A 16929-nucleotide genomic window follows, 5' to 3' on the forward strand; every position below is an offset into this window, starting at 1 on the left:
AACCATTATTTTTGTATTAACATTCAACTACCCCCTTTCCCACAGAACAAACCAATAGGTGGAAGATATTTTCAAAATATTCCCCCAAAAGACCCTAACTCCTGAAGGGGAGCAGACCCTGTTTTACTCATCTTTGTAATCACAGTGCCTACTCATGGTAGACACTTGATGCTCAATTCTCTTCACTCTCTTTCTCAGGCTGGATGCAAAACCCATTGCCCTCGAGTCGATTCTGACTCATAGTGACCCTACAGGATGGAGTAGAACTGCCCCGTAGGGTTTCCAAGGAGCTCCTGGTGGATTTGAGCTGCTGACCTTTTGGATAGCAGCTGAGTTCTTAACCACTGTGCCACTATGGCTCCTCCATACTGGATAAAAAAAAATATTCCCTGGTAATTCCTCAATGGCATTATTTCATTTTATTTCTTTATTGCTTTGACACTTCCATACAAGCCAAACTGTATACATTATTATCTTCCTGTGGTAGTTATTTCCAAAGGTGGTCTCCCAATGAGCCATGCCCCCCACATCCTTCCCTCTTGGACCACTCCCTCTCAGGACCCAGTCATGCTGTGATAAGCCCAGGCCAAATGGAGAGGACACATACAGTTACTCCAGTTGACAGCCGCAGCTGAGTTCCCAGCCCACAGCCAGCATCAGCCCCCAGTGATGTGAATGAGCCATTTGGAACATTCAGCCCAATCGAGCCTTTGGATGACTCCAACCCCAGCCAAGAATAGCTCAGCTGAGCATAGTCAATCTACAAAAGTGTGAGAGACAAAAACAATTCATAACCAGAACATTTTCCTCATTCTACCCTGTATCTAAAGAAAGAAAATCTCATAAGTAAGCTAGCTCATGTTGTGTATTTTTCTGACAATATACATCCACAATCTTTGAGAAACTGATTATTATCTACAGGAATAGTATTCGAATACTGAAAGCAGGAAAACATTAGGCTTTAAAATAAATTATTTTGTATTGTGAAGAATAACACACAGAAAAATGAGCACAGAGAAATATACAGCTCAATGGTTTATTGAGAATCAGTCATGTAACCAGCACCTAGATCATGAAATAGAACATTACCAGCACCCCAGAAACCCCCTACCAATCACTGAGCCCTCCCTTTCCAAAGGTAACCATTTATCCTGACTTCTATTATAATCATGTCCTTACCTGTTTTTTTTTTTTAAATAGCTTTACCACCTAAGCCCGTATTCCTGAACATTAAACTTTTTTTTTAGTCCATTCTGATGCCAGGAACTGTAGTTCATTCATGTTATTGCTGTATATATTCCATTGTATGAACAAATATGACTGCCAAACAAGGTCTGATCTGAGACCGTGTTAATAAAGTAGGTAACGTTAGGTAAAATACCAAAGAAATAGATGGTACCTGAGAAGGATAGCCAAGATAGTAAAGGTCGTTTGTACTGGGAAAAGAGAAGGTTTGGGGCAGAGAAAAAAAGGACTCACAAACTGTCTTGAATTTTTTAATGGCTTACCATGTAGACCCAAAACCAGTTTACCATGTAGAACAGGAATTGAACTTATTCTCTGTACTTCCAGAGAGTAGAATTAGGACCAATGGGAAGATGATATCAATTGGTATACTTCAGCCATCATATCACTATATCATCCCACGAAGTTCTTGGAGATAATCTGATTAGATAGGCAGACCATACCAAATCAAAAACCCACTGCTGTCAAGTCGATTCTGACTCATAGCCACCATATAGGATAGAGTAGAACTGCCCTGTAGAATTTCCAAGGAGCGCCTGGCGGATTCAAACTGCCGACCCCTTGGTTAGCAGCCGTAGCACTTAACCACTACACCACTGGGGTGTCCAGCACTAAATATGGATAGACTAAAATGACCTCCATGGCTAGTTGCCTGACCCCAGGGTTTTCTAATGTAATAAAATAGTTATAGAAATAATCCTTACCTTGGCATTCTTTGCAAGCTTTCTTTTGGTTGTAACAAGCTGAGGCAAATCAGTAGAAAAGAGTCTGGTGAGACACTGACCATATGAATCATGGGAACTAAATAACAGGAGACCCACAAAATGGAGGAAACCCTGATGGTGTAGTGGTTAAGACCTACGGCTGCTAACCAAAAGGTTGGCAGTTCAAATCCACCAGGTGCTCCTTGGAAACTCTTATGGGGCAGTTCTACTCTGTCCTATAGGGTCCCTATGAGTCGGAATCGACTCAAAGGCAACAGGTTTGGGTTGTTTTTGGTTCCTGAACTGGAAAATTAGGATACCATTTGAGTTTTACACTACTCTGAACAATTATTTCCTTTAGTAGGTCAGGTTGGGAATTTTTCTAACAAAACAGTGGCCTTGAATATACAAAGTTAGATGAAAAAGATAGCAGGAATTTTCTTGGAGCCTCTGTGTGTGTGTGTGTGCGTGCACACGCGTGTATGCACATGCACATAAGTGTATTATATACCTTACAGAGTTATAAAGCTCAAACAAGATGAGGTAAATATAAGCACTTCATAAACTCTAAGGTGCAATAAACTAGAAAAACTTAGGGAAAATGAAGTTCCAAACCAGGGTTTAGACTGGATAATTTCTCAGAAATGAGGCTCTAAAAGATCCTGATGAGATTCTTGAACAGGATTAAAGATAAAAAAACAAAAACAAAAAAACCTCACCTGGTAATACATTGAATTGTGCCTCCAAAAATGTTAAGGCTGTTGAAGTCCTAACCCCCAGTATCTTGTGAATATGACTTTGTTTCTAAATAGGGTCTTTGCAACATTACCAGTTTGGTTAACATAAGGTTATACCAGAGTAGTGTGAATCTTAATCCCATTTGAGTGGTATCTTATAAAAGAGGGGAACAGATACAGATACACAGGGGGAAGATGCCATGTGAAGATGCATCTAGAAGTAAAAAAACATCAAGGATTGCAAGAAGCCACCAGAAGCTAGGAGAGACGTGGAACAGTTTCTCACTCAGAACCCTTAGAAAAGGAACCAACATGGCTGATTCCCCAGCTTAGACTTCTATTCTCCAGAACTATGAGACAATAAATTTCTGTTCTTTAAAGCTTCCTACTTTGTGGTATTTTGTTACGAAAGTCCTACGAAGCTAGGATATACCCCTAGAGAGGGAGTAATTGTATGAGTAGTGAATAAATACAAGGGTATACCATTAGACTTAAAATTCTCAGGTCAAAATTTTGCTAAGAAAAAGCCTCCTTTTAGTGTACTACCCCCTTAAATACAGTATCAGAGGCTTTTCCTTTTATAGGCTCCCCAAACACTAAAAGGACTGCTCGAGTGGTAATTGCAGCAGTTTTTGCTAAACTTCTTCCCCTATCCTAAGTATACTGAAGAAAGAGGTATGTAATCTGGTGTTAAAAGCAAACAGAAAAAGCTCTCCCAGAACCTTCAAATTCTATCCAAAGATTTTGGTGGTGAATTGCAGTAATTTTTATGAGCACAACAGTTTGAATTCTTCTTCTCTCATTTTGCTATTAGTCATAACATGATACCTCATTGTACTTATCTGTGGGGGGAAAATGGAGATATAGAAAGAACACAATATTTAAGAAAAATGCATATCTAATAGAAAAACTGAATACATTTGATTGGTTTTGTTGTTTTTATTTTTTGCAGTTAGAGAAAATGAAAAGCAGAGTAGAAATAAAAATGATATTTAAAAGCTGTGCACTACAGAAAATTACAAAATATTGCTGAAATTAAAAAAAATAATCAAATAGACTGATACACTATGTTCATGGATTAGAAAACATGGATTAAATATGCTAATTAGACTCAAATAGATAAATAGATCCAATACAATCGAAATAGAAATGCCGGGAGACTTTTTGCCAAAGTAATCTTAAAACAATGAAGCTAGAAGGCTTACACAATCAGGTATTGAGACTTGTTATAATGCTACAGTAATGAAGACAATGTGGTTTTTGTGCAAAGATAGTCAAATAGACCAATGGAACAGAATAGAGAGTGCAGAAACAGAACCACCCGAATGGAGTCATCAGATGTCCGATAAAGACACCACTACAATTCAGTGGAAAAAAGTTAGTCTTTTCAATAAATAATGATGAATCAATTGGATATCTATATAGAAACAAGTGAAATTTGACACCTATCTCAAACCATACTAAAAAATTAATTTGATATGGATCATAGACCTTAAGATCTAGAGCAACAGGATTGACAAACTTTTTATTGAAATGGCCAGTTAGTAAATATTTTAAGCTTTGTGGGCCATATGGTCTCTGTTGCAAATACTCATCTCTGGTGTTGTAGTGCAGAAGCAGCTATAGACAATACATAAATGAATGGACATAGCTGTGTTCTAATAAAACTTTATTTGGGCTGGATTTGGCCCTTGGGCTGTAGTTTGCTGACCCCTGTTCTAGAAGAACATATAGAAGAATACCTTCTTGATCTTGGGGGTGTGCAAAAATTTTCTGAGCAACATGCCAAAAGCACTAACCATATAAAAAATGGATAAATTGGACTTTACTAAAACTAAGAACTTCTGGTCAGAGGATGCCATTAAGAGAGTGAAAAGATCAAGCCACAGACTTGGAGAAGTTTTCTGTAATATATATATTTGGTAAATGACTTGCATTTAGAATATATAAAGAACTCATACAAAACAATAAGAAAAAAGACAAAAACTCAAAAAGATGGGCAAAAAAAAATGAACAGGCATTTCACAAAAGAAGATATCCATATGGCCAATAAACATATGAAGAGATCCCATCGTTGGTATTTACTGATGAGTTGATTTCGACTCATGGCAACCCTGTGTGTGCAGTATGGAACTGCTCCATAGGGTTTTCAAGGCTGTGATCTTTCAAAAGCAGATCACCAGGCTTGTCTTATGAGGCATTTCTGGGTGGGTTCAAACCACCCACCTTTTGGCTAGTAGTCAAGCACTTAACCATTTGCACCACCCAGGGATTCCTTCACCATCATTAATTCTTAGGAAAAGGCAAATTGAAATAACATTGAGAAAAAACCTTTGTTCATCAAAACACTACCAAAAAAATGAAAAGACAAGCTACTAACTGGGAAAATATCTTCAGAAACCACATATCTGATAAGAATCTAATAACCAAAATACATGTAAAGCTTTGACAACAAAAAAAGACAAACCAATCATAAAATGGGCAAAGGACTTGAATAGACACTTCATCAAAGAAGACATTCAAACGGCCACCAAACACATGAAAAGATGCTCAGCATCATTAGCCGTCAGAGAGATGCAAATCAAAACCACAATGAGATACCATTTTACTTCCACTAGGATGGCTAAGATAAAAAATTTAAAGATTAACAAATGTTGTTGAGGATGTAGGGAAATTGGAACTGGTGTGGAAATGCAAAATGGTACAGCCATTGTGGAAACGGTGTGGTGGTTCCTCAAAAAACTAAAAATAAAACGACCACATGATCCAGCAAGTCCACTTCTATACTTAAAAAACTTGAAAGCAGAGACTCAAAAAGAGACTAGTATACCAATGTTCACTGCAGCATTATTCACAATAGTCAAAAGGTAGAAACAACCTAAGTGCCTATCAACAGTTGAATGGATAAACAAAATGTGCTACATACATACAATGGAATACTGCTCAGTTAGTAGGAGAAATGAAGTTTCGATACATGCTAAAATATGGATGGAGCTTGAAGCCATTATGCTGAGAGAAATCAATCAATCACAAGGGACAAATATTGTGTGACCTCACTTATATAAAAAGTCAAGAAAAGGCAAATATATAGGGAACAAAGTTTATTAGTGGTTACCAGAGGTGGGTGAGAGGAGGAAAAGGGGGGTTAACAGTGATGAAAAAATTGCATTGATTAAGATTAGTGTTGCGCAGCCAATTCTTGTAGTTGCTATCAAATTGTACACCTGTAAAAAGTTGAATTGGCTAAAGTTGTGTGATAGACATATTTACGACAACAAAAAGGAGTAGCTGCTGAGGCTGCTTATGTACAACCAAAATCATCATGGGCTTTGATTTCTTGGTTTGGAGGTTTAGGGTCATGGTTTCATGGGATGTCCCAATTAATTGGCCTAATAACATGTTTAGTGCACCTGTTCTATTTTCTAGTTTGTTGAGTAGTCCTGGGGTCTTAAAAGCTTTCAAGCAGCCATCCAAGGCACAACAATTGGTATCTATTCGCCTGGAACAACAGAGGAAGGAAAAGCATCAGGAATAGAAGGAGGATATGGAATGTGTGACTAATTGCCTCCAGGAACAACTGGTCCTTTGCCATGAGACCAGAAGAACTGGATGGTGCGCAGCTGCCATAATTGAACATTTTGATAAAAGATTCTTTAGATGAATCCTGATCAAAAGGGAGAAGATGCAGAACAGAATTTCAAATTCCCGTGGACTCCGGACTTCCTAGAGCCAAGAAGGTTGGATGAACCTTGAAACTATTGCACTGAGATAATCTTTAAATCTTAAACTGAAAATATCCCCTGAAGTCTTCTTAAAACCAAACAATAGTTTAGCTTAACTAGTAAAAAATGTCTGCCTTCAGCATTATGCTCTTTTAAGAAATATCTATATGGGATCAAATTAAAAACAGCAACTTGAAATAACAGATAGGAACCTTAGGGGGCAGTGAATTTATGTCAATGGGGGAGAAACAACTCAGAAAATGTGGGTGAGAATGGTTGCATAACTCAAAGAATGTAATCAATGTCACTAAATGGTACATGTAGAAATGGTTGAATTAGAGTATGTTTTGCTGTGTATATTCTCAACAACAACAACACAATAAATAAATAAAAAAAAAATAACACTGATATACCACCATACATCCACCATAACAGTTAAAATTTTTCAGGGAATGAAAGCAAGCAACAACCATAAAGGAAAAGAGTGTTTTCTTTTGGCACCTAATTTCTTAAAACATAAAGCAATTATTTTTGAACAGGAATTCCTGGGTAGTGGAAATAGTTAATGGGCTCAGCTACTAGCTGAAAGGATGGAAATTCGAGTCCACCTAAAGGTGCCTTGGAAGAAAGTCCTGGTGATTTACTTCTGAAAAATCAGTCATTGAAAACCCTATGGAGCACAGTTCTACTCTGACACACATGGAGTCACCATGAGTCAGCATAGACTGTACAGCAACCGGTACACCAGTACTTTTGAATGAGGTTTAAAAATAATCTGCATTGGGAGGCGGGGCCAAGATGGCGGACTAGGTGGACGCTACCGCGGATCCCTCTTGCAACAAAGACTCGGAAAAACAAGTGAATCGATCACATACATAACAATCTACGAACCCTGAACAACAAACACAGATTTAGAGACGGAGAACGAACAAATACAGAGAGGCAGCGATTGTTTTCAGAGCCTGGAGCCAGCGTACCAGTCAGGTGACCTTCGGCACCCGATTTGGGGCAAAGCCCAGGGCAGCAGACGGCACAAACAAGGGGCCTAGCCCTGGCCCCCGAACTCATTCCGGGAGGGGGCCCAGCCAGTTCGCGCCGGCGGCGTGGCCTCACAGCCGGTGGGAGAAGTCCCCCGGAGGCAGTGACTGGTCTTGGAGCAGGGAGAGCAGCGTCCCAGCCGGGGAGCCGTCCCGCCGGGATTTTGGCAGGGCGCGAGCGCGGGGAGCAGCTCCACCCCCCTGAACTAACTCCGGGAGGGGGCCCAGCTGGTTCGCGCGGGCGGCGTGGTGACACAGCCGGTGGGAGAAGGCCCCGGGAGACAGTGACGGGTCTTGGAGCGGGGAGAGTGGCGTCCCAGCTGGGACCTGCGGTCGCGGTGTAGGCGCGAGGAGCTGCTCCGCTCGCCTGAGCTGACCCCGGGGGGGGAGCCCAGCCGGTTGGAGGAGGCGGTGCAGCGACGCGGTAGGCGGGACGGGGAGTCCCCGGGAGGCAGCCACTGATTTTGGAGTCGGGAGTGCACCGCCCCAGGCTGGCAGCGGAGGATCTGACCGTGTCTCCAGTGGGCCAGACCCCCCGGGGGCAATCTCCACACAGACAGCACACATAGGCGACGCGCCCCGTGGAAATCTCAGATATAATAGTCATTCCAAGCAAGACAAGCAACTCTGGCTATATTCTGAGGTGCTACTCTCCTATCTCTCTGATCCGTCCCCCACCCTCCCCAGGCGGCTTCATTAACATCTGAATAGCCTGAGCCAGAGGGAGAACTCTGATAGGGATCTGACTGCATTTTTTTTGTAGCGGATTTTCTGGAAAAACTAGTTTCCCAGTGATGGCTCGGAGACAACAATCCATATCAAACCACATAAAGAAGCAGACCATGACAGCTTCTCCAACCCCCCAAACAAAAGAATCAAAATCTTTCCGAAATGAAGATACAATCCTGGAATTATCAGATACAGAATATAAAAAACTAATTTACAGAATGCTTCAAGACATCACAAACGAAATAAGGCAAACTGCAGAAAAAGCCAAGGAACACACCGATAAAACTGTTGAAGAACTCAAAAAGATTATTCAAGAACATAGTGGAAAAATTAATAAGTTGCAAGAATCCATAGAGAGACAGCATGTAGAAATCCAAAAGATTAACAATAAAATTACAGAATTCGACAACGCAATAGGAAGTCAGAGGAGCAGGCTCGAGCAATTAGAATGCAGACTGGGACATCTGGAGGACCAGGGAATCAACGCCAACATAGCTGAAAAAAAATCAGATAAAAGAATCAAAAAAAATGAAGAAACCCTAAGAATCATGTGGGACTCTATCAAGAAGGATAACTTGCGGGTGATTGGAGTCCCAGAACAGGAAGGGGGGACAGAAAACACAGAGAAAATAGTTGAAGAACTCCTGACAGAAAACTTCCCTGACATCATGAAAGACGAAAGGATATATATCCAAAATGCTCATCGAACCCCATTTAAGACTGATCCAAAAAGAAAAACACCAAGACATATTATCATCAAACTCGCCAAAACCAAAGATAAAGAGAAAATTTTAAAAGCAGCCAGGGAGAAAAGAAAGGTTTCCTTCAAGGGAGAATCAATAAGAATAAGTTCAGACTACTCAGCAGAAACCATGCAGGCAAGAAGGGAATGGGACGACATATATAGAGCACTGAAGGAGAAAAACTGCCAGCCAAGGATCATATATCCAGCAAAACTCTCTCTGAAATATGAAGGCGAAATTAAGATATTTACAGATAAACACAAGTTTAGAGAATTTGCAGAAACCAAACCAAAGCTACAAGAAATACTAAAGGATATTGTTTGGTCAGAAAACCAATAATATCAGATACCAGCACAATACAAGGTCACAAAACAGAATGTCCTGATATCAACTCAAATAGGGAAATCACAAAAACAAACAAATTAAGATTAATTAAAAAAAAATAACAATACACATAACAGGGAATCATGGAAGTCAATAGGTAAAAGATCACAATAATCAAAAAGAGGGACTAAATACAGGAGGCATTGAACTGCCAGATGGAGAGTGATACAAGGTGATATAGAAAGATACAAGTTAGGTTTTTACTTAGAAAAATAGGGGTAAATATTCAGGTAACCACAAAAAGGTATAACAACTCCATAACTCAAGAAAAACATAACGACTCAACTAACATAAAGTCAAACACTATGAAAATGAGGATCTCGCAATTTACTAAGAAAAACGTCTCAGCACAAAAAAGTAAGTGGAAAAATGAAATTGCCAACAACACACATGAAAAGGCATCAAAATGACAACACTAAACACTTATTTATCTATAATTACGCTGAATGTAAATGGACTAAATGCACCAATAAAGAGACAGAGAGTCACGGACTGGATAAAGAAACACGAACCATCTATATGCTGCCTACAAGAGACACACCTTAGACTTAGAGACACAAACAAACTAAAACTCAAAGGATGGAAAAAAATATATCAAGCAAACAATAAGCAAAAAAAGAGGAGTAGCAATACTAATTTCTGACAAAATGGACTTTAGACTTAAATCCACCACAAAGGATAAAGAAGGACACTATATAATGATAAAAGGGACAATTGATCAGGAAGACATAACCATATTAAATATTTATGCACCCAATGACAGGGCTGCAAGATACATAAATCAAATTTTAACAGAATTGAAAAGTGAGATAGACACCTCCACAATTATAGTAGGAGACTTCAACACATCCCTTTCGGAGAAGGACAGGACATCCAGTAAGAAGCTCAATAGAGACACGGAAGACCTACTTACAACAATCAACCAACTTGACCTCATTGACTTATGCAGAACTCTCCACCCAACTGCTGCAAAGTATACTTTTTTTTCTTGTGCACATGGAACATTCTCTAGAATAGACCACATATTCGGTCATAAAACAAACCTGTGCAGAGTCCAAAACATCGAAATATTACAAAGCATCTTCTCAGACCACAAGGCAATAAAACTAGAAATCAATAACAGAAAAACTAGGGAAAAGAAATCAAATACTTGGAAACTGAACAATACCCTCCTGAAAAAAGACTGGGTTATAGAAGACATCAAGGAGGGAATAAGGAAATTCATAGAATGCAACTAGAATGAAAATACTTCCTATCAAAACCTCTGGGACACAGCAAAAGCAGTGCTCAGAGGCCAATTTATATCGATAAATGCACACATACAAAAAGAAGAAAGAGCCAAAAGCAGAGAACTGTCCCTACAACTTGAACAAATAGAAAGTGAGCAACAAAAGAACCCATCAGGCACCAGAAGAAAACAAATAGTAAAAATTAGAGCTGAACTAAATGAATTAGAGAACAGAAAAACAATTGAAAGAATTAACAGAGCCAAAAGCTGGTTCTTCGAAAAAATTAACAAAATTGATAAACCATTGGCTAGACTGACTAAAGAAATACAGGAAAGGAAACAAATAACCCGAATAACAAACGAGAAGGACCACATCACAACAGAACCAAATGAAATTAAAAGAATCATTTCAGATTACTACGAAAAATTGTACTCTAACAAATTTGAAAACCTAGAAGAAATGGATGAATTCTTGGAAAAACACTACCTACCTAAACTAACGCATTCAGAAGTAGAACAACTAAATAGACCCATAACAAAAAAAGAGATTGAAATGGTAATCAAAAAACTTCCAACAAAAAAAAGCCCTGGCCCAGACGGCTTCACTGCAGAATTCTACCAAACTTTCAGAGAAGAGTTAACACCACTACTACTAAAGGTACTTCAAAGCATAGAAAAGGACGGAATACTACCCAACTCATTCTATGAAGCCACCATCTCCCTGATACCAAAACCAGGTAAAGACATTACAAAAAAAGAAAATTACAGACCTATATCCCTCATGAACATGGATGCAAAAATCCTCAACAAAATTCTAGCCAATAGAATCCAACAACACCTCAAAAAATAATTCACCATGATCAAGTGGGATTTATACCAGGTATGCAAGGCTGGTTTAATATCAGAAAAACCATTAATGTAATCCATCACATAAATAAAACAAAAGACAAAAACCACATGATCTCATCAATTGATGCAGAAAAGGCATTTGACAAAGTCCAACACCCATTTATGATAAAAACTCTCACCAAAATAGGAATTGAAGGAAAATTCCTCAACATAATAAAGGGCATCTACGCAAAGCCAACAGCCAATATCACTCTAAATGGAGAGAACCTGAAAGCATTTCCCTTGAGAACGGGAACCAGACAAGGATGCCCTTTATCACTGCTCTTATTCAACATCATACTTGAAGTCCTAGCCAGGGCAATTAGGCTAGACAAAGAAATAAAGGGTATCCGGATTGGCAAGGAGGAAGTAAAGTTATCACTATTTGCAGATGACATGATCTTATACACAGAAAACCCTAAGGAATCCTCCAGAAAACTACTGAAACTAATAGAAGAGTTTGGCAGAGTCTCAGGTTATAAGATAAACATACAAAAATCACTTGGATTCCTCTACATCAACAAAAAGAACATCGAAGAGGAAATCACCAAATCAATACCATTCACAGTAGCCCCCAAGAAGATAAAATACTTAGGAATAAATCTTACCAAGAATGTAAAAGACCTATACAAAGAAAACTACAAAGCTCTACTACAAGAAATTCAAAAGGACATACTTAAGTGGAAAAACATACCTTGCTCATGGATAGGAAGACTTAACATATTAAAAATGTCTATTCTACCAAAAGCCATTTATACGTATAACGCACTTCCAGTCCAAATTCCAATGTCATATTTTAAGGGGATGGAGAAACAAATCACCAATTTCATATGGAAGGGAAAGAAGCCCCGGATAAGCAAAGCATTACTGAAAAAGAAGAAGAAAGTGGGAGGCCTCACTCTACCTGATTTCAGAAGCTATTATACAGCCACAGTAGTCAAAACAGCCTGGTACTGGTACAACAACAGGCACATAGACCAATGGAACAGAATTGAGAACCCAGATATAAATCCATCCACATATGAGCAGCTGATATTTGACAAAGGACCAGTGTCAGTCAATTGGGGAAAAGATAGTCTTTTTAACAAATGGTGCTGGCATAACTGGATATCCATTTGCAAAAGAATGAAACAGGACCCATACCTCACACCATGCACAAAAACTAACACCAAGTGGATCAAAGACCTAAGCATAAAGACTAAAAGGATAAAGATCATGGAAGAAAAAATAGGGACAACCCTAGGAGCCCTAATACAAGGCATAAACAGAATACAAAACATTACTAAAAATGATGAAGAGAAACCCGATAACTGGGAGCTCCTAAAAATCAAACACCTATGCTCATCTAAAGACTTCACCAAAAGAGTAAAAAGACCACCTACAGATTGGGAAAGAATATTCAGCTATGACATCTCAGACCAGCGCCTGATCTCTAAAATCTACATGATTCTGTCAAAACTCAACCACAAAAAGACAAACAACCCAATCAAGAAGTGGGCAAAGGATATGAACACACATTTCACTAAAGAAGATATTCAGGCAGCCAACAGATACATGAGAACATGCTCTCGATCATTAGCCATTAGAGAAATGCAAATTAAAACTACGATGAGATTCCATCTCACACCAACAAGGCTGGCATTAATCCAAAAAACACAAAATAATAAATGTTGGAGAGGCTGCGGAGAGATTGGAAATCTTATACACTGCTGGTGGGAATGTAAAATGGTACAACCACTTTGGAAATCCATCTGGCGTTATCTTAAACAGTTAGAAATAGAACTACCATACAACCCAGAAATCCCACTCCTCGGAATTTACCCTAGAGATACAAGAGCCTTCACACGAACAGATATATGCACACCCATGTTTATTACAGCTCTGTTTACAATAGCAAAAAGCTGGAAGCAACGAAGGTGTCCATCAACGGATGAATGGGTAAATAAATTGTGGTATATTCACACAATGGAATAGTACGCATCGATAAAGAACAGTGACGAATCTGTGAAACATTTCATAACATGGAGGAACCTGGGAGGCATTATGCTGAGCGAAATTAGTCAGAGGCAAAAGGACAAATATTGTATAAGACCACTATTATAAGATCTTGAGAAATAGTAAAAACTGAGAAGAACACATACTTTTGTGGTTACGAAGTGGGGAGGGAGGGAGGGAGGGAGGGAGAGGGTTTTATATTGATCAATCAGTAGATAAGAACTGCTTTGGGTGAAGGGAAAGACGACACTCAATACATGGAAGGTCAGCTCAATTGGACTGGACCAAAAGCAAAGAAGTTTCCGGCATAAAATGAATGCTTCAAGGGTCAGCGGAGCAGGGGCGGGGGTCTGGGGAAAATGGTTTGAGGGGACTTCTATGTCAATTGGCAAAATAATTCTATTATGAAAACATTCTGCATCCCACTTTGAAATGTGGTGTCTGGGGTCTTAAAGGCTAACGAGCGGCCATCTAAGATGCATCAATTGGTCTCAGCCCACCTGGAGCAAAGGAAAATGAAGAACACCAAGGTCACACGACAACTAGGAGCCCAAGAGACAGAAAGTGCCACATGAACCAGAGACCTACATCATCCTGAGACCAGAAGAACTAGTTGGTGCCCGGCCACAATTGATGACTGCCCTGACAGGGAGCACAACAGAGAACTCCTGAGGGAACAGGAGATCAGTGGGATGCAGAGCCCAAATTCTCATAAAAAGACCATACTTAATGGTCTGACTGAGACTAGAGGAATCCCGGCGGCCATGCTCCCCAGACCTTCTGTCGGCACAGGACAGGAACCATCCCTGAAGACAACTCATCAGACATGAAAGGTACTGGTCAGCGGGTGGGATAGAGATGCTGATGAAGAGTGAGCTAATTATATCAGGTGGACACTTGAGACTGTGTGTTGGCAACTCTTGTCTGGAGGGGGGATGGGGGGATAGAGAGAGAGGGAAGCTGGCAAAATTGTCACGAAAGGAGAGACTGAAAGGGCTGACTCAATAGGGGAAGAGCAGGTGGGAGTACGGAGTAAGATGTATGTAAACTTATATGTGACAGACTGATTGGATTTGTGAACGTTCACTTGAAGCTTAATAAAAGTTAATAAAAAAATAATAATCTGCATCATGTTTCCTTTTCTCAAGATTCCAAGAGAGTGACTATAATTATCAATCTATTTTTGTAATTTACAAACACATACACACACGTATATAACTCTGAATATGTTCTATTGTAAAAAATGCTTGGGGACAGGGCCAAGATGGTGGAGTAGTCAGATGCTTCTAGTGAACCCTCTTACAACAAAGACCTGAAAAACGAGTGAAAAGATTACATTTATGACAAGCTAGAAGCCCTGAACATCAAAGGCAAAGTTAGAAAATGGACTGAGTGGCAGGAGGAGGGAGAGACAGTCCAGAAGTGGAGAGGAGTTGCTGGACCTGAATCGCTGGGAACCCTAAGGCACCATTCCTGGGAGTGGCTGCGGCTGGCTAGTACTAGCGTTCAGCCACAGTTTCCTCAGGGAGAAACAGCCAGCTGCACAGCCTACTCACACCTCCAGAACCAGAGAAGAATGGTGCTCTCGGCAAAAGCTAAGTACTTGCGTATATTTTACCAGACCCCCCACCCTGAAGCCATCTTCAGTGGCTGTCAATTTCTCTGGCCCTGAGATAGGTCCTGCTGTGTGCCCTGAGCCATTTTGTTAGCCTTGAAGAAGGAATATATTCACAGCTGGGGCAAAAGATAAGCTGCCACCTCCACTAACCTGGGGATCTCAGGACAAAAGCAGCTCCTGTCCTTGCATAAATGGTCTGTGGACTTTCAATACCTTTCCCCCCTGCATGGACCTGTGTGGGCCTATTTCAGAAGAATAGGCCCTTGTTGGCAGACTGCAACTGTTTAGCTGTGCAGTGGAGAGGTGGGTGTTTGAAGTTTGACCCCACTTTGTCTATTAAACAGGGTCCTCACCTACCCACATCAGGGGCCTAAGGACTAGTGGCTCCACTCAGGTCACCCAGCCACCCGTGACAGGGGTCCAAGGATACCTGGTACCTCCCAGTCCTTACAACCAAAAGCAATTGGTTGCCCATGATGCTCATCGAACTTCACATAAGGAAGATCTTAAAAGAAAGTCACCAAAACATATTATAATCAAACTTGACAAAACCAAACATAAAGAGGGAATTTTAAGAGCAGCTTTAAAAAAAAAAAGGGATAAATGAAAAGTTAACTACAAAGGAGAGTCAATAAAAATAAGCTCAGACTACTCAGCAGAAACCATGCAGGCAAAAAGGCATTGAAGGAAAAAAATTGCCAGCCAAGAGTTGTATATCCAGCAAAAGTGTTTCTCAAATATGAAGGCGAAATTAGGACATTTCCAGATAAACAAAAGTTTAGGGAATTCGTAAACCAAACCAAAACTACAAGAAATACTAAAGGGAGTTCTCTGGTTAGAAAATTAGTAATATCAGATGTCAACCAAAGACTAGAATACTGGTCAGAGCAATCAGATGTCAACCCACATGGGGAAATCACAAAAACAAATCAAGATAAAAAAACGCACAAAAGAGGGAAACAGCAATGTCATTATGTAAAAGAAGACAATATTAAAACAATAAAGAGGGAATAAGAAATGTAGTCATAGATCTTTCATATGGAGGGGAAGACAAGGTGATATAAAGAAATAAAAGTTAGGTTGAAACTTAGAAAAATAGGGGTAAATATTAAGGTAACTGCAAAGGAGACTAACTATCCCACACATCAAAACAAAATACAAGAAAAAATAGAGACTCAGCAGAAACAAAATCAACTACAATGAATAAGAGGAAAAGACAATATATAAAGATCAGCTACTCAGCACGAAAAATTAAGTGGGAAAAAGAAACTGTCAACAACACGTACACAAAAAAAGACATCAAAATGACAGCACTCAACTCATACCTATCCATAATTATGCTGAATGTAAATGGACTAAATGCACCGATAAAGAGACAGAGAGTGGCAGAATGGATTAAAAAAACACAATCCATCTATATGCTGCCTACAAGAGACACACCTTAGTCTTAGAGACACAAACAAACTAAAACTCAAAGGATGGAAAAAAATATATCAAGCAAACAACAATCAAAGAAGAGCAGGATTGGCATAATGAATTTCTGACAAAATAGACTTTAAAATTAAATCCATCAGAAAGGATAAGGAAGGACACTATATAATGATTAAAAGGACAATACACCAAGAAGATACAACCATATTAAATATTTATGCACCCAATGACAGGGCTACAAGATACATAAAACAAACTCTATGAGCATTGAAAAGTGAGATAGCTCCACAATAATAGTAGGAGACTTCAACACACTGCTTTCAGTGGAGGACAGAACATCCAGAAAGAAGCTGAATAAAGACACAGAAGATCCAAATGCCACAATCAACCAGCTTGACCTCATAAACATATATGGAACACTCCACCCAACAGCAGCCAAGTGTACTTTCTTTTGCAGTGAACATGGAA

This window comes from Elephas maximus, chromosome X (genome assembly GCF_024166365.1).
Source record: "Elephas maximus indicus isolate mEleMax1 chromosome X, mEleMax1 primary haplotype, whole genome shotgun sequence".
NCBI classification, from domain to species: domain Eukaryota; kingdom Metazoa; phylum Chordata; class Mammalia; order Proboscidea; family Elephantidae; genus Elephas; species Elephas maximus.